The sequence below is a fragment of the Triturus cristatus genome, chromosome 11 (assembly GCF_964204655.1).
Source record: "Triturus cristatus chromosome 11, aTriCri1.1, whole genome shotgun sequence".
Taxonomy (NCBI): Eukaryota; Metazoa; Chordata; class Amphibia; order Caudata; family Salamandridae; genus Triturus; species Triturus cristatus.
The window spans coordinates 1,122,229,586-1,122,245,312 of record NC_140594.1 but is presented as its reverse complement, the minus strand read 5'-3'; the positions used below and the strand labels follow the sequence as shown (position 1 = coordinate 1,122,245,312).

The following is a 15,727-nucleotide window of genomic DNA, read 5'->3' as shown; positions in this document are numbered from 1 at the left end:
TGTCTTTGCTAAATCGTTGCTTTTCATTTGTGAATAGGCTTGTTAGTCCCTCCTTGGTAATGCCTTGTCTGCATTTGTAACCTCCCATAACAACAGGACCTTTTACTTGTCTTGCTACAAGGTCGCTTTTTAAGTCGGTGAGCACTATTTTGTTTAATGAATAATGGGGACAATGGCGGCTGCTTCTTGAATTTGCAGAGCACTCACACAGCATTCACGGGACAGTGGCGGCCGCTCTCGTATGGAGTGCTATGTGCGCTTTCCCTTTAAAAGAAGTTGACCCAACGCAGCACTCGTGGGACAATGGCAGCTGCTTCTTACATGGAGAGCTATGCATCCTTTCACATTAAAAGAGGCTCTCCCCACCCCCCACACGGCACTCGTGGCAAAATGGCGGCCGCTTCTTGATTTTTAAACTTTTAAGCTGAGAGCCACACCCATTTAAGGGACACCATGCTTTCTTTCAGCTTTTTTTTTTACTTTAAAGCTGATGCAGCGCCCACTTCAGGGACACTGTACTCTGTTTCAGCTTTTGTTAAATTAACTTTATTGCTGAGTGTGGGTCCCACTTCAAGGACACCACGCTCTGTTTCTGCTTTTTTTTTTTCCAACCTTAATGCTGAGCGCAGTGCCCACTTCAGGGACACCCCGCTCTCTGCAATGCAATAGGTGTCGCATTTTTCAAACTTTGACCTATTGGTATTGTAAATGACAATGCCTTTTATTATTCTAGGTTTTTTAAACGCATAAATAAAAGGCATTGTCATTTGCAATGCCTATAGCTCAAAATCTCACAATTGCGAGACCCATTTCAATGCAAATGCTTGTTACTGTTTGCAAACACACTTGGGCCACATTTAGACGATACCAGCTTTTTAATATTTTTTAATGTTTTAATGCCTGTTACGTATGTTTAAAAAAAATACATTAACTAATGAAAACGTGGGAAGCTTGCCAATGATGGGACTATTGTTGGGACTAGGCCTAGGGTTAGGTTTTCTAGTGGATATAGGGCTCAAGGTTTCTTGGGTGATTGGTTGCTGAGTATAGGTTTGGAACTAGGGTTGGGATTAGGCTTTCTATTGGACGTAGGGTTTAGAGTTTTGTGCCTGATTGAGTTCTTGGACTAGGGCTATGATTGGTTGTAAGAGCTTTGTGTCCTATTGGTTCAAGGGTTTAGGGCTAGTGTTGGATTGGTTAGGGTTAGGGCTAGGTTTCTCATTTCCTGAAGGGGTCACCTGATTACTAGGGCTATATAATGCCAGGGTTCAGGAAGTCTCAGCCCGGGCATTGAGGTTAAGGTTGGAGAGGACAAGGGTGACTGGCTGTTTGAGCCTGTTCGAGACTGGTCGGGACCAGGGCCAGAAATGTTTCACAATTATACATTCACCAGCACCCACCCAACACCACCCACATCCACAGAGTAACACACTCACACCAAATGTACTCAATGTCTCAGCACCCACTACAAAACCCCACAAACTATACACCCTTCTATCCCAGCTACCACACATTTATACCATCACCTACAAACAGTACACAACTCTATCCTATACCACTAGACAATCCACTCATGACTAACACAACCCAATTCCACACCACACTGAACTATATCCCAACCAGACACACACTCCCTGCTCTAATTATACACAACAGACCCCATTTTGTCACTAAAAGACCTATATTCAGCCTTCCATCATTTCTCGGACCAACACTCTTCTTTTCTTTCGACCATAATAAAACAACCACACAATATTTACACCACACATATTACCTCTTGCAGCAAACAAGTCTAAGACAAACACTCACAACTCTACTTCATCCCGTCTTCCACACAACGTACACTCTACTCACAAACACATCACCACCCTCTTTACCTTACAACTTTCACTTGCGAACAATACTATAACAAATCCATCTCATAAAACAAATACATCAGCATCCCCTTTCACTACTTCTCAAAAACAAACGATAACACACACACCAACACAACAAAATCTCTCAAGCCAACACCTCATAATACTTACCATCATAAATTACAAACATACACCCACCTTTCAAATTACACAAGTGAACAAACTCCAATACCGAGCTTTAGCTCTTCCACCACACCCAACACATATACACCATCACAGCAGCTCTCTTTCAACCACCTGTCATCCATTGGACAATTTAGAACCTTACTACATGACCCACAAGCTACACCACGACCCCTAACTGATACACCTTCAGCCATAAACATATCTACTGCACAACAGGGTTACACTCCAATAACAACACAGCACACCAACTCACTCTCAAATACCGTCTCCACCACCTACACAGGTAAACCCATCAAAATGCCTTCTTATTCAACTGACGATGAACATGAAACAGAAAAGCTACAGGATTGCTATCCTCATATACCGAATACCAACACTATGGACACACCAGCTGCAAGCCCACAAAATACTGCTCACTCCTCTACAAAACGTAGTCACACTATCTCCAAAGCACATTCTCAAAACTGTCTTCTAATAAATGCTTGATCGCTCTCGAAGATCAAACATCACATCCATGACCTTCCAACTGACCCAATACCAGACATACTATTCATTACTGAATCATGGTTGGGAGATGATATGGCTCAAGTCCTGCATGAAGCCATTCCTCTAGGCTATCAAACAATCACCCAAAATCGTATAGGAGGTGGCCTAGCTGTTGTGTTGAGGCAAACGTTACATATAACTAAAGTTGACTACAACTCCATAAAAAATTGTGAGGCCCTTTTCACCAGATGCAATCCTACACCGTCTTCCTCCTGTAACTTCCTGCTTCTTTACAGACCTCCACATAGGAAGGCAACTTTTCCAGATGCATTTCTAGACATAGTTTCAAACCTGATAGCACTGCACTCCAGAGCAAACACAAGGAGATGATGGACGGAGCGCTGAAACTTTTCAGACACTCACTCCCATCACAGATCTGGGTTGAATCCATCATCATTCTTTAGCTCACTTCACCACCTCAGTTCAGACCCAGCTATATGCAAATAAGTCTTGACCCTGTGCCTCCTGGGAACAGTCCAGTCCAAACTGCCAAGCCAGGTCTTCCCTGACCTGGAAACAAGCATCCTGGGACCAGTTTCTGGGTAACACCCTTCATCAGCCAGGCTACCTTGAATCCAGTGGCAAAGTGAGCAAGGGACGCACGTCTGGGCATACCCTGCCAACTTAGGGCGAACAAAGCAAACACAAGGAGATGATGGAGGGAGCACTGAAACTTTTCAGACACTCACCCCCAGTCACAGATCTGGGTTGAATCCATCATCATTCTTTATCTCACTTCACCACCTCAGTTCAGACCCAGCTATATGTAAATCAGTCTTGAGCTTTGCACTCAAACCTAGGCGTTCTGGGTGACCTAAACATTTGGTTTGATGAACCAAATATGGCCCATCCAAAAACAATCATCGCTGGCCTAGAAGCACTGAACCTGCATCAGATCGTCCATGAACCCTCACACATCACTGGACACATCCTAGAGGAAACTTTTGCAAATGCAGAACTAGTTACCTTTCAAGCGATGACTCCAGTCACATGGTCAGACCACAATTTACTTGCTTTACAACATAAAACAACACTAAGAGATGCACCTAAAACCACCTTACATGCATCCACCTATCGGACGTGGAACAAACTTAATTTGGAACACTTAGAAACTCAACTAACATCCGGTAGAGATCTAGAAACAATAAAATCTGTTAAAAAAACACTATATGAGTGGTTACAGGAAGCTTTTGATATCCTGATACCACTAAAAACCACACAACAGAACAAAAGAAAACAAGCACCTTCAAGAAATACAGAGATAAAAGAGATAAAACAACAAATTATAAAGCTGCAACGTGCCTGGCTCAAAACAAACGACAACCAAGACAAACTTTGCTTACAGAAAATTAACAGATTGTGCAAGTCAGCTATCAAAAAAGCAAAGAAAAAATACAATTCAGACATAATTTAAAATGCTAAATGTACAAATACAAACTCTATAAAATTCTCATTGAATATCGTAAACCAAATTGACTAGAAGCAGCTCATCCTGTTACTCAAGATTTCACAGACAAACTGGCAAATCATTACACAGACAAAGCAGGCACATTGGACTCATACTTAAAACAGAGACAAAGCACCAGTACTAAACCTTTTACAAAAAAACAATCCAAGAATACTCTAACTCCGCCTCTCCCTTCCTTCCAACACATTTCACACGATGAATTTATGGACCTGGTCAAAGCAAGCAGGGCTGCCGGCAGCCCTTCTGACCTGTATCCACCGCAAACCTTCAAGAGAATTCTTCTAACAACCTCTGCTGCCGCACCAGTAAGAAGAATCATCAACAATTCCTTAACTACCGGAATATTTCCAGAAGAACTCAAAAAGTCATACATATGCCCATTACTGAAGAAATCAAACTTGGACCCGCTGAACCCTGACAACTACAGACCGATTACAAATGGACCTTTCCTGGGCAAACTTATAGAAAGAACAGCGTTCGCCCAGATGTCACAATTCATTGAAGAAAATACCATACTTTCAGACTTCCAAACAGGATTCCGTCCAGGAAGAGGCACAGAATCTGCCCTCCTTGCCAACTGGGATGACCTGAAGAACACAGTTGACTGCAACGGGGTTGCTGCGATACTTCTCTTGGACCTCTCGGCTGCCTTTGACACGGTTGACCATGACACTCTGAAACAAAGACTCTATGAAGACGGCATAGAGGGGACTGCTCTAGACTGGATTGGGCCCTACCTTTACAACAGAACTAATGCCATCCATACCCCACCTTTCTTGTCCAAACAATACTTAAACAAGCATTTGCAATGCAATAGGTCTCGCACTTGCGAAATTTTAAGCTATTGGCATTGCAAATGACAATGCCTTTTATTTCTCTGTTTTCAAAACCAACACATAGATAAAAGGTTTGTCATTTTACAATGCCAGTAGCTCAAATACTCGCAAATGCGAGACCTATTGCATTGCAAATGCTTGTTTAAAAGGGGGTCTCGAAACGGGTCTCTATCGGGCTCTGTTGTGTGCCCTGGCACAGGCGGACCATTTCTTTCCGGACTGCGGTGACAGCAGGCACATGGATGTCCACTGCTCACTTCTCACTAGTGGAGAAGTTATGGTATGAGGTCATGCAAGGTGAGGTTGTAGGGAGAAGGGAAATCCTTTAAAGAGAGTCATTTTCTGTAGGAAGGTGGATATCTGACTATGGTTACCCCCAATTTTTTGCCTAGTGTCTAGCTGGTTTTTCGACTTAGTAGGCCTGAGATCCTGCCATTCAGGGTCTCAGCCCATCTGCTCTCTCTTTAAAATGGACTCCATGTACCCTAGGTGCATAACCCATTGGAACTAGATCACCCTGTGAGCCCCTGTACCAGTGTACACTAGGTACCCAGGGCATTGGTGTATCTAAGGCCTACCAGGGGCTGAAGCATGTATTGTGCCACCCCTGGCCTGGCCTAACAAATTTGACACAACTGGCTGATCAATCAGCTGGGGTAAGTTGGGTAACCACCTCTTACTTGGGTGTAGTATACCTATACCTAACCTTAAATGGGACACATGTTAACCTACAAGTCACTCCTATGGCAGGCCTTAACAATCATGAAGGCAGAGTGCTTGGTTCCATGTGAGATGGTGCTCTGGCATGAGCTGAGCCTGTCTGCAGTGGTCGGAACAACTTCCTTCTACTGTTTCCAGATATCGTCATACCATATACTCTTATGTGCATTATGAACCTCGCGGTTAAATGCTATCTTTCGTTTGGCTTTATCAAAACATGTCGAGTAAGGTGTCATACGAATTGGAATACTAACCCCTCGCCAATTCTGGCGACGGGGTTAGCATTCCACCCTTCTAGAGGGACACGACATGTACAGTACCTGAAACCCGGATAAAATCAGACATAGCCTCAGCTCCACAAAATGGATGCTGCCACCACAGACACAAGTCTGCCCTCCTGCTGCTGGGAGTCCTTCCAGCTTGGGAGGTGTGGACAAAGGGTTTCCTGCCAGGGGAGGTGCGTGCACCACCCCAGACAGGATTTTGTGTATTGGTCAGGTAGGGCTTGAAAGAAACCAGACATGCCTGAGGCTCACAAGGAGCCTCGGTGCATATGCCAGTTCAATCTGGTCCTGGGGCGCACCAGCCCTGGACCTGGGGCGAGCTGGACAAAGGATTGGGGTGTAACCACCCCCCTTCCTGGTCCCACCCTTAGGGAGGGACCTAGCAGGTAGTCCGGCCCCTAGAATCCGCTTAAAGGTAGGAGCTGTGTCCTAAGACTTCAGACATCCTGGAATCAACTTAACTACAAGAAGAAGATGGGAACTTCGACGCTCTGCCGCACAGAGGACTGAAGCCAATCTCCCCTGTGGTCCGGGAGTGACCACCTTGCTAACGCAAGCACCATCCAGCGAATCAACGTCTGCTTTGCCGCCGCCTCCCGCAGGAGCCCGAGCCCAGAGACTGACAAGACCTGGACCTCCAGACCTCTCACCGCCCAATCCACAGTCCCTGAAAAGAAGGAACCCGTGGAGGCACCGAGACACGTGGAGCCAGCCATCTTGAAAAGACCACGACAAGCTGCAAGCGCGACAACCGAGGCTTCCTCCAAGTTGTGCTTTGGGTCCTGAGAAGCCCAACACCCGAGCAGCATCTGCACCAAAGGTGAGCCCTCCAGCATCTCCACGATCTGCGTGGGGCCCCTCTGCATTTTGCCACTCGACGCGCCTAACCGGTTGCTGGCCCGTTAGCTAGTGGCCATCTTGGCGACAAACTTCAAGAACTACACTGCTGGTCTGGTTGCTCAAGACTGGCCCTTGCTCCCCTCCAAAGGAGCAGTCCCTCTGACCTTGCTGGTCAGAACCATCAGCTTATTTCGTTTTCCACAACAATTGCTTTTGCCAAGGCTTGTTTGCTTCGATCAAGTCGCCGACACCGCCGACAGCGAGAGCCTGTGTGGGACAGCTCGTGAACCGACTCCTGGATGTCGTCGACCTTCAGGGACCACGTGGCTGCAGAGACAAGCTGCACCTTTCCTCCTGTTTGCACCCGACATCGCCTGGTACCCACCTGGTGCCACGCTGGTCACTGGCTAGTGACTGTGAACACTGTCCCCTCTGCTTACAGGTCTTCTACAACTCTGATCCACTCTGGGATCCACCGCATCTCTTCTGGACTGACCGCCTGCAGCATCTTTGTCTTCAGGCTCCATTGAACAGATAGAAGAAACCCGACGCACTTCGAGACCTATGCACCCGCTTCCTGTGGGTGAGGTAAAGCTGGCACTCCGGTGCCCAAGTGTAGAGTATCATCTCTAGTGTCTGTGTTTCCAATCTTGAGTTCATAGTCCCTCCGGAAGATCCTTTTTGCAGTAACTTTGTAACTTTTACGCACCCATTGAAAACCTATGGGAGCCCGCGTGTGACTATTTGCTCTGCACACGCAACCCGTGGACCTCCTGGTCACTAACTAAAGTTAGCTCCTTGTAGGCCCAGCGATTCTAGAGGCCCTAGGCCTTTTCCCTTTTCTGTTCGTGGTACTTATACCACTATTTTAGTATATGGTTCGAGTGGCCACCAGGGCCTATCCATATAAAGTGCAACTTCTGTGTATTCTAACGTATTCTTGTTTAACGATTTGTGCTCCTGTGCTCATAAAGAGTCTAGGGGATACTTTGAGAAATAAATACATATATATTTTCAATATATATCTGTGTGGTGTCCTTTCATTGGTATAAAGGGGGGTTACATTTGGTAAAACAGCCTGCTTAACACGTTTCATGAGTTTAGCCTCAAAGACTGCTTAGCCTACGCTACCACTAGGGCAGCTAGTCCGAAAAGGTTGACTTACAACCACACCATAAGGGTTGCTTGGCATGGTACAAGGTGGTCACTTTAACTAGTGAACATCATATACCAGGCCAACTTCTCACATTTTCTCTCTGAATTTCCCTTGTCTTTTTAAAACTCAGGAGCAGCAACATTGTCGTGGTGTCACCAGGGCTTTAAGTGGGAGCTTTTTCAATATTATATAAAAGCCATAATTGCTGCTTATTTATCTTATGCAAGTAACAACCATTGACAAAGCCAATAGTTCTGACTTGTTGTAGGTATGATGTTACTCATATATCTGGATGCAATGATAAACAGCAAAATACAAGTTGGGCGGCACACTATGCTAAGCACAGATTTTTAGCTGAAGTGTTTTTAAGCCATGCCCTTAATTATATTGGCCACGCCCCTTTGAGAGACCCCTCCAGTTTTTTCATCCCACTTAAATCCCTGAGTATACCTGTGAGTGCGAGCTGAGAGTTTCCTGTAGGAAAGGAGTACGTTAATGAGTGTGAGCATATCCTGTAGGAGAGGAGTACGTTAATGAGCGTGAGCATATCCTGTAGGAAAGGACAAACTGCATGTGCTACTGCTGCGTACAGGATACTGAGCGTGGGCAGTAAATATGTTGTGGGAGAAACCACAACGAGCTGACATGGGAAACATCACTTTGTTAAATCTGCGCATATAAACAGTGTGGGGACGTTATAAAAGAAGAGGGGAGAAAGTGGCGTAACGGCCAGAGCTACCATAGTTGGAACCGGATTCGAGCCTCGGCAACATCCTGAGTTTTTGGGCAAATCACTTCATCTCCCTGCGCCTACCAATAAAATAACTTGCCCTTGTGTAATGTAACTGTTGCTAGTTTAAAGCGCTTAAATACCTTTAGGTCGAGTTTGCGCTATAAAAACAGCAAACATAAATAAACAGACGGTCAGCAACACACCCACACCCTTGTAAACCTGGCACACATCCTTTGAGTGAAAGGACACACCCAGGGCTGTGTGCCACACCCACAGGCATGTAACAGATTGGTAAATCACACAAGAACCAATGGAGCACAGGAGGTGCCAGGCCCAGTCACAAACGTAATAGACGGAATAGAGCACACCTACCCCTCACAATATACAAGATACAGAACTCGGAGGCGCCTACAGGTCCCTGGACAGAAATCACACCCGGGATCTTCGACACCCTAACAGGTGAACACAGGCACACGCAGATCTACAGGGGGCGACACTCCTGATCAGGTGTCATGCCCACAAACAGACACGGACTCTCAGAGAGGCACACTCAGACCGAGGACTCCGGACAGAAATCACATCAAGGGATCCTCGACACCCTAACAGGTGAACACAGGCACACGAGGATCTACAGGGGGTGACACCCCTGCTTGGGTGTCACGCCCACAAACAGACACGGATCCTTAGAGAGGCGCACACAAACCGCTAGCTGCCAGAGAGGTGTGACGCGCCCACCTATGTGTGTGTACAAGTAAACACACAAGGACACAACCTAAGCAAGAACAGCCGTGCACAACACCAGCTGCTCTACTGGGGTCATTCGAAGACAGGCGCAGAAGCACAGGGTGAGCAGGCGCCACAGATCCGTGCACTCACGGATGACCCAGATCTTATGGTATTATTGTTTTTATGTGCCCACCCCCTCTTTGGAGACCTGGCTCACCAGCCCAGCCACTTCTAGAAGGTTCTCCGCAATATTGCAGGTTTTCACCCCCCTCTCCCGCCCACACACACACACAGATGAGCAGCAGATGAGTATTTTCAAAATGGCCGCTCAATCTCGGAGGCCATGTCTGTGTCCAGGGGAAAGCGAAAGCACGCTATGCGTGCATTCAGGGAGCCGAGCCGTATGCGTGCACATCTCCTGTCCTGCGCGCTTTGAGGGAGCCGAGCCCATGCACATCTGCTGTCCCTTGTGCTGATGCTGCCAGCCGTGTGCGTGTAAATGTCCTGTCCCCCTTCGCCCACCAAACCAACAACAATAGGTCTCACCAAGGCGAGCAGTGCATGCGCTGCATCGCTAGGCGAGACCTAAAAAAGCAGGGGTCCCTCAAGGCTCTATTATCTCGCCCATGTTTTTCAACATCTACATGAAGTCATTACTCGAACTGATCAATCAATTTCACCTCACATGCTATAACTATGCAGATGACACCCAACTAATCCTTCAACTGCAATGCCCCATACACATTGGAAACTCGCCAATTTTCAGTTGTCTCAGAGCTGTGGATCAATGGATAACGTGGAACCATCTCAAAATGAATGCTTCCAAAACCGAAATACTCATGTTTGGCAATTGGAAACATTATGAACCGCTCACCATGTGGCCTGATGATCTGGGAACACCGCCTAAAATATCGAAGGAAGTAAGAAACTTCGGAATGACCATGGACTCCAAGTGATCGATGAATGCCCAAGTGGACAAACCAGCAAGATCAAGCTTCGTTACTATAAAAACTCTGTGGTGAATCTTCCCCTATTTGGGATTTCCACACAGGGTACAGGCTAAGATCTCTCTTGTTTTGCCCAAACTCGATTACGCAAATAGCCTCTACCATGGATCACCTTTAACGACCATGAAAAACCTACAACGGATTCAGAATTCGGGTGCCAGACTACTCTTACATATAAAACCATAGGACACCATCTCCCTTGCCTTCAGAGCCCTGCATTGGTTACTGGTTGCCAGAAGATCCACGGACAAGCTGTTTTGTATCACCCACAAAGCGATACATGGAACAGGACCACACTTCATCAGGAATAAATTCACCAAACACATTCAACAAAAGAACCTCTAGAGTGGCACCTCGCCTCAAAATCCCAAGATACAAGAAAAAAACAATGGGTGACAAATCATTCTTTGTTCAAGCAGCCAAACTATGGAACTCTTTACCCCAACATAAGATGCACAGATAATCACCTTATCTTCAGAAAACTACTAAAAAATTGGCTGTTACCCACATCACTGCCGTACTCAAACAGATAGAAATATACAGCATATCTCTTTGTATAGAAGCATTTTTTTGTACTATAGATATGTACCTATATATTTGTATTGCTTTGTATAAATGTGTAAAATACTTATATTTAAAAACATTATTATATATAGATATTCATTAGTTCTGATTAACAAATGTGGGGGAGGATGTAGCCTTACAGCTAGATCGATCGACCTCGAAGCTGGGGAACCGGGTTTGAGACTCGGCAACGAAGCTCAACATCCTGTGATTCTGGGCAAAACACTTAGTCTCCCTGTGCCTGACAAAAAAAACAACAACAAAAAACATGACCGTGTCTATCTGTAATGAAACCGGTGCTCATATAAAGCGGTCTGATACCTGATATCCTCCGGTCTAGTTTGTGCTATATTAAACTCAAAGATAAACAAGCATTGGCATAGCCAATAGGTCTCGCCGTTGGGACCTTATAAGTGTTTAGCGATGCAACAGTTGCATAACTAAATACTTATAAGGTCCCAAAAGCTAGACCTATTGGCTATGCCAAGCGGCCGCTAAAGTGATGCGATCAAACATCAAAGCGGCCATGCGGCCGCGAAAGTGAAAGTAATCACGATGAAGCACGGCGCGCGCGCCCGTGCACATGCACTGTAGCTCTAGGCTGGCCATGGTAGCACTTTTTGGAGCGCTCTCAAAAAGTCTCGCCAGACCAGCAGCGCATGCGCTGGGTCAGGCGAGACCTAAAGAATTGTACATATTACTGATAGTTATATTATTCTATGTTTTTAACATGTATATTAGTGACTGCATAAATAAGTAAATATTTTATCATAACTACTAATCTACAATTGCTTCACTATTGATCTAAAAAATATACAACAATCAATAAAACTAATTTAAAGTACAACACTTGAAATCCAGAGTTTATTTGATGCATCTTTAATCTGCATACACTACCTTCCTTTGTGCATCTATTTACCGTCAATGTACTTAGGAATATATATCTTTATTACTTTTGGATCTATATATTTATTACTTTCACTCATTTATTACTTTTCTTCTACTTCAGCATATCCAATGCACTACCCTATTTTCACCCTACACCGCTCTCAATATATCCTCTAGCTCAACTCTCCGACTCGTCTCAAACCTCTTTCTACTACTCATTCCAATGCACTATCCTATTTTTACCCTATACCACTCTCAATATATGCTCTAGCTCAACTCTCCGACTCATCTCAAACCTCTTTCTACTACTCATTTCAATGCTCTATCCTATTTCTCACCCTTTAAGTCTATCAATATATCCATTACCTCCACTCACTCATTAACCTAATACCCCCATACCACTACTATGATCACAAAATAACCCTTTCAAGACTCCTCCCTATTCCACCCCTCCTTGCATCAACTCATACCTCTTTTTACTATTCTGATCCCCCAAAACAAGCCTTTCTAAACCCTCCATCTGACTCTTGCCCCTCCACCCCCCTTTTATTCATCCCCTCCACCCCCCTTTTATTCATCCCTTTCACCTCCCTTTTACTCATCCCAAGCCTCCTCCTACTGCTGTGAGCTCCAAAACAAAAAACAAAAACAAAAAATTCTAAATCCTTCCCATCTATCCCTCCACTATCATTTTCAATCCACATAACTGACTAACATATCCACTACTCAAATTAATTTTCATGTTTCACTATACTAATTCACCACTAATCCTTTATGGGTTCCGGAGTAGTGTACTACTTGCCGAAAAAGCACTTCAACGCCTCATCAGGGGTAGCAAGAGCTATATAAATGCAAACCTTTTTACCTCTTCTACCCCTTCGCTATCCTTCTCGATCCAAATAACTGACTAACATATCCACCACCTAAATTACTTTCATGTTTCACTATACTAATTCACCACTAACACTGTATCTGTTCCAGAGTAGCGTGCTACTCTCTGAAAAAACACTTTAACCCCCATCATGGGTAGCAAGCACTATATAAATGCAAACCTTTTTTTTTTCCTTTTCTATCCCTCCACTATCCTTCTCAATCCAAATAACTGACCGACATTTCCACCACTCAAATTACTTTCATATTTTCACTATACTAATTCACCACTAATCCTTTGTGGGTTCCGGAGTAGCGTGCTATTCACCGAAAAAAGCACTTTGACGCCTCGTCAGGGGTAGTAAGCGCTATATAAATGCAATTACAATACAATACAATACCTGACTGATTGGCTTTACCATTGCTTGTTTGTTATTTGTAAAACTCCAGTCCTATTATGGTTGTACGCGCAACTGCAGTGCCACCTACTGTTTTTTTACCGCAATTGGCTTGAACAACAGCTCAGTCCATCATTTCGCTTCAGAAACGAGCGAGGATGACCGACATGATGCTTACGTAGCTGATGAAATACAATAAAAAACAGCGCTCAACTCGCAGGTCTTGGGGGCATGGGGGGGCTCGGGTGAGAAGTGTTACAACGGACTTTGGTCAAATTGCCACCCCTGCTCCGAAATCCGGGGTCATTTGACGGGGTGCATTGTAACTCCTCGACAAAGTAGTCTTTTGAGTCAGTTCTACAAATTGCCCTTAGCATGGCCTTTGTTTATGTTTTTTGGCATTTATTTGTGCATACTTTAGCCCTTCCTAATGATGGGAGTGATATCCAATTGGGAGCGCGCATATGTTTCCACGGCTTGGATCGATACGTTTAACAATGTGTACACAAATAAGTTAAATGGCACATTTTTATGGACTCCCCGCTATTAGGGCTCATTTTCTATTCATTTCCCAGAATTCCTAGTGCTGTCAGCTCATTTCTTACAACAAAAAAACCAGAGTTATCGTGTTTTTTCGAAACGTACAAGTTCAGGAGCTGGAAATGACACTGGGATCAGAAAAGGTGATGTTGCGAGAAGTGAAGTTTGGCAGAAGGAGGGAGAATAAGGAAGTAAGATCAGAGTGTAGGAGAAAGGAGAGAGTAACAAAGATAAAAACAAAAGTTAAAGAAATGGAGTCGGGGCAGCCTAAGGGCAGCGAGACTTGAGTAACGCTTCTTCAAAAACACCTGACAGGGATACCCTGGAACCCCAGGGACCCGGCAGCCAAGACCTCAGGGAACAGCTGTCCCCATCCGAGCAACACCGTTTAATCAATAAACATAAATTTGTGAATTCAAAAGAATGCTTTCATAATAAATAACGGAGAACAAACAATATATACTAAAATAACTGTGAGGTGAGCAAAATGTGAAGTGAGGAAAAAGCGTGTGATATATCATCCATTGCTTGAATTACAATATTCACAGAATAAATACAGCCCATTTGTTTACAAACCAATTTAACAAAAATAATAAAAGCCTCTTGCACTCCCTTTGTTCCAAAACAACTAACCAGACCTAGATTGTGTCAAATCGTACTTTATTTTCTACGCACAGAAGGTGAACCCATTAATAGAGAAGAAAACGAGTGTGCTGCAGTGATGTTGCTGCGCTAAGTGGTGTGATCCTGAGCAAATTTCCCAACAGTCTCTACAAATCTCACAGGAGGACCGTCTCATTCACAGAGACGGCTGAATCTAAACCAGCGCACCCCACTTCTAAAGGCTTGCACTCTACAGAAGTTTAACCCCCCCCCCTCCCTTGTAGCCCCAGTCTCGGAAAATATTGCTAGACCTTTGAAGAGTGACAATCCAATAGATGTACCTGAGCTCGTCCCAGTGCTTAATTTGAGCCGATGGTTTTCGGTGCTCGGCACGGCACTTAATTGTCAACACCGGCGCTTGTGACATTCTGCCACAGGGTGGCACTGCCTGGCTAATTTAGAGATAACCACAACAACAGTTAATTTTTGTACTCAATATACATCAAAAATTACTATAACCTGCCTCACAAACCATTCTTATAGCTTCGGGGGCCTGGAATAGTCTGAATTGTCAGGCTTGTAGGAGTGTGATGGTTAGGAGTTGTGTAGTTGCTATGATTGGCAGCATAGCAGGGGCAATGTGTGGTGCAAGCCACAGTGGTCTCCTGACGAGAACCCTGGCGCTTATTTTTTCACAAATTTAGCCCTGGCTCGTCCTAATGAATCTGCATCATTAGGAAGGCAGAGCGATCAGCTTTCTTCCTTGATTACATTGAGAGAATGCACTGTCTTGTATGTGTGCATTACACCCACAACGCACAGCTACGCTCACAAGTGAGTACAAGTGTCTCTCTGGTGAGCTGGCAGCCCTCCAATCAATGTTCCTGTATTCCCTCTCTACTGTGGCTTTCATTTGTTGTGCACAAAGGCACCATTTTAGGTCAGACCCCGCACCCTCCAGTGAGGGATGACGTTGATGTTCAGTAGGAAGAGAGTGGGCAGGCACTTCTTGTCCTGCTCAGTTGCAGAGAGGTGGCTCTGTGGTCAGATGCCTGCTCTGACAATTTATGGCCAGTGGTACCCAGAAGAGGCAGGTGTCACTCCCTTGAGCTCGCTGAGGAAGTGTGAAGTCTCCAGTACTGCTCCCTACTCCACTGGGACGCAGTGGTGCGTTCTGGGATTTCCCTCCAGAGTGGAGGTGCTGAGGATAGCTGATCGGCTTCTCTAGTGGTATCAATCAGTCTGGTCGGGGAACTTTGTTCTTGGATCCTTGGCATAGAGGAAGGACTACTTGTCTTCCTTGCATCAATATGTGCTACTGGGGCTGAGCATCCCTCGGTCTGTGGTTGTATATTTTATGTTACGTCATGGTATGTTATTGGCATTTATATCACACACAGCTACACCAAGGAGTGTCCCGGCGCGTGCCGAGCAGGTAGTCTGACCAGCACAAGAAAACTTATCTAAAAAGAACCTGCCAATTACTGTGTTTGAATCTAAATTTAG

The 15,727-nt window shown here is 45.0% G+C and overlaps 1 protein-coding gene across 1 annotated transcript in view; it reads right to left on the bottom strand.

Annotated features, from left to right (window-relative positions):
• The window catches only part of LOC146786162 (solute carrier family 12 member 9-like), a 609,812-nt gene that overhangs the window by 469,599 nt on the left and 124,486 nt on the right, over positions 1-15,727 (bottom strand). The gene's annotated exons all lie outside the window — the stretch shown is intronic.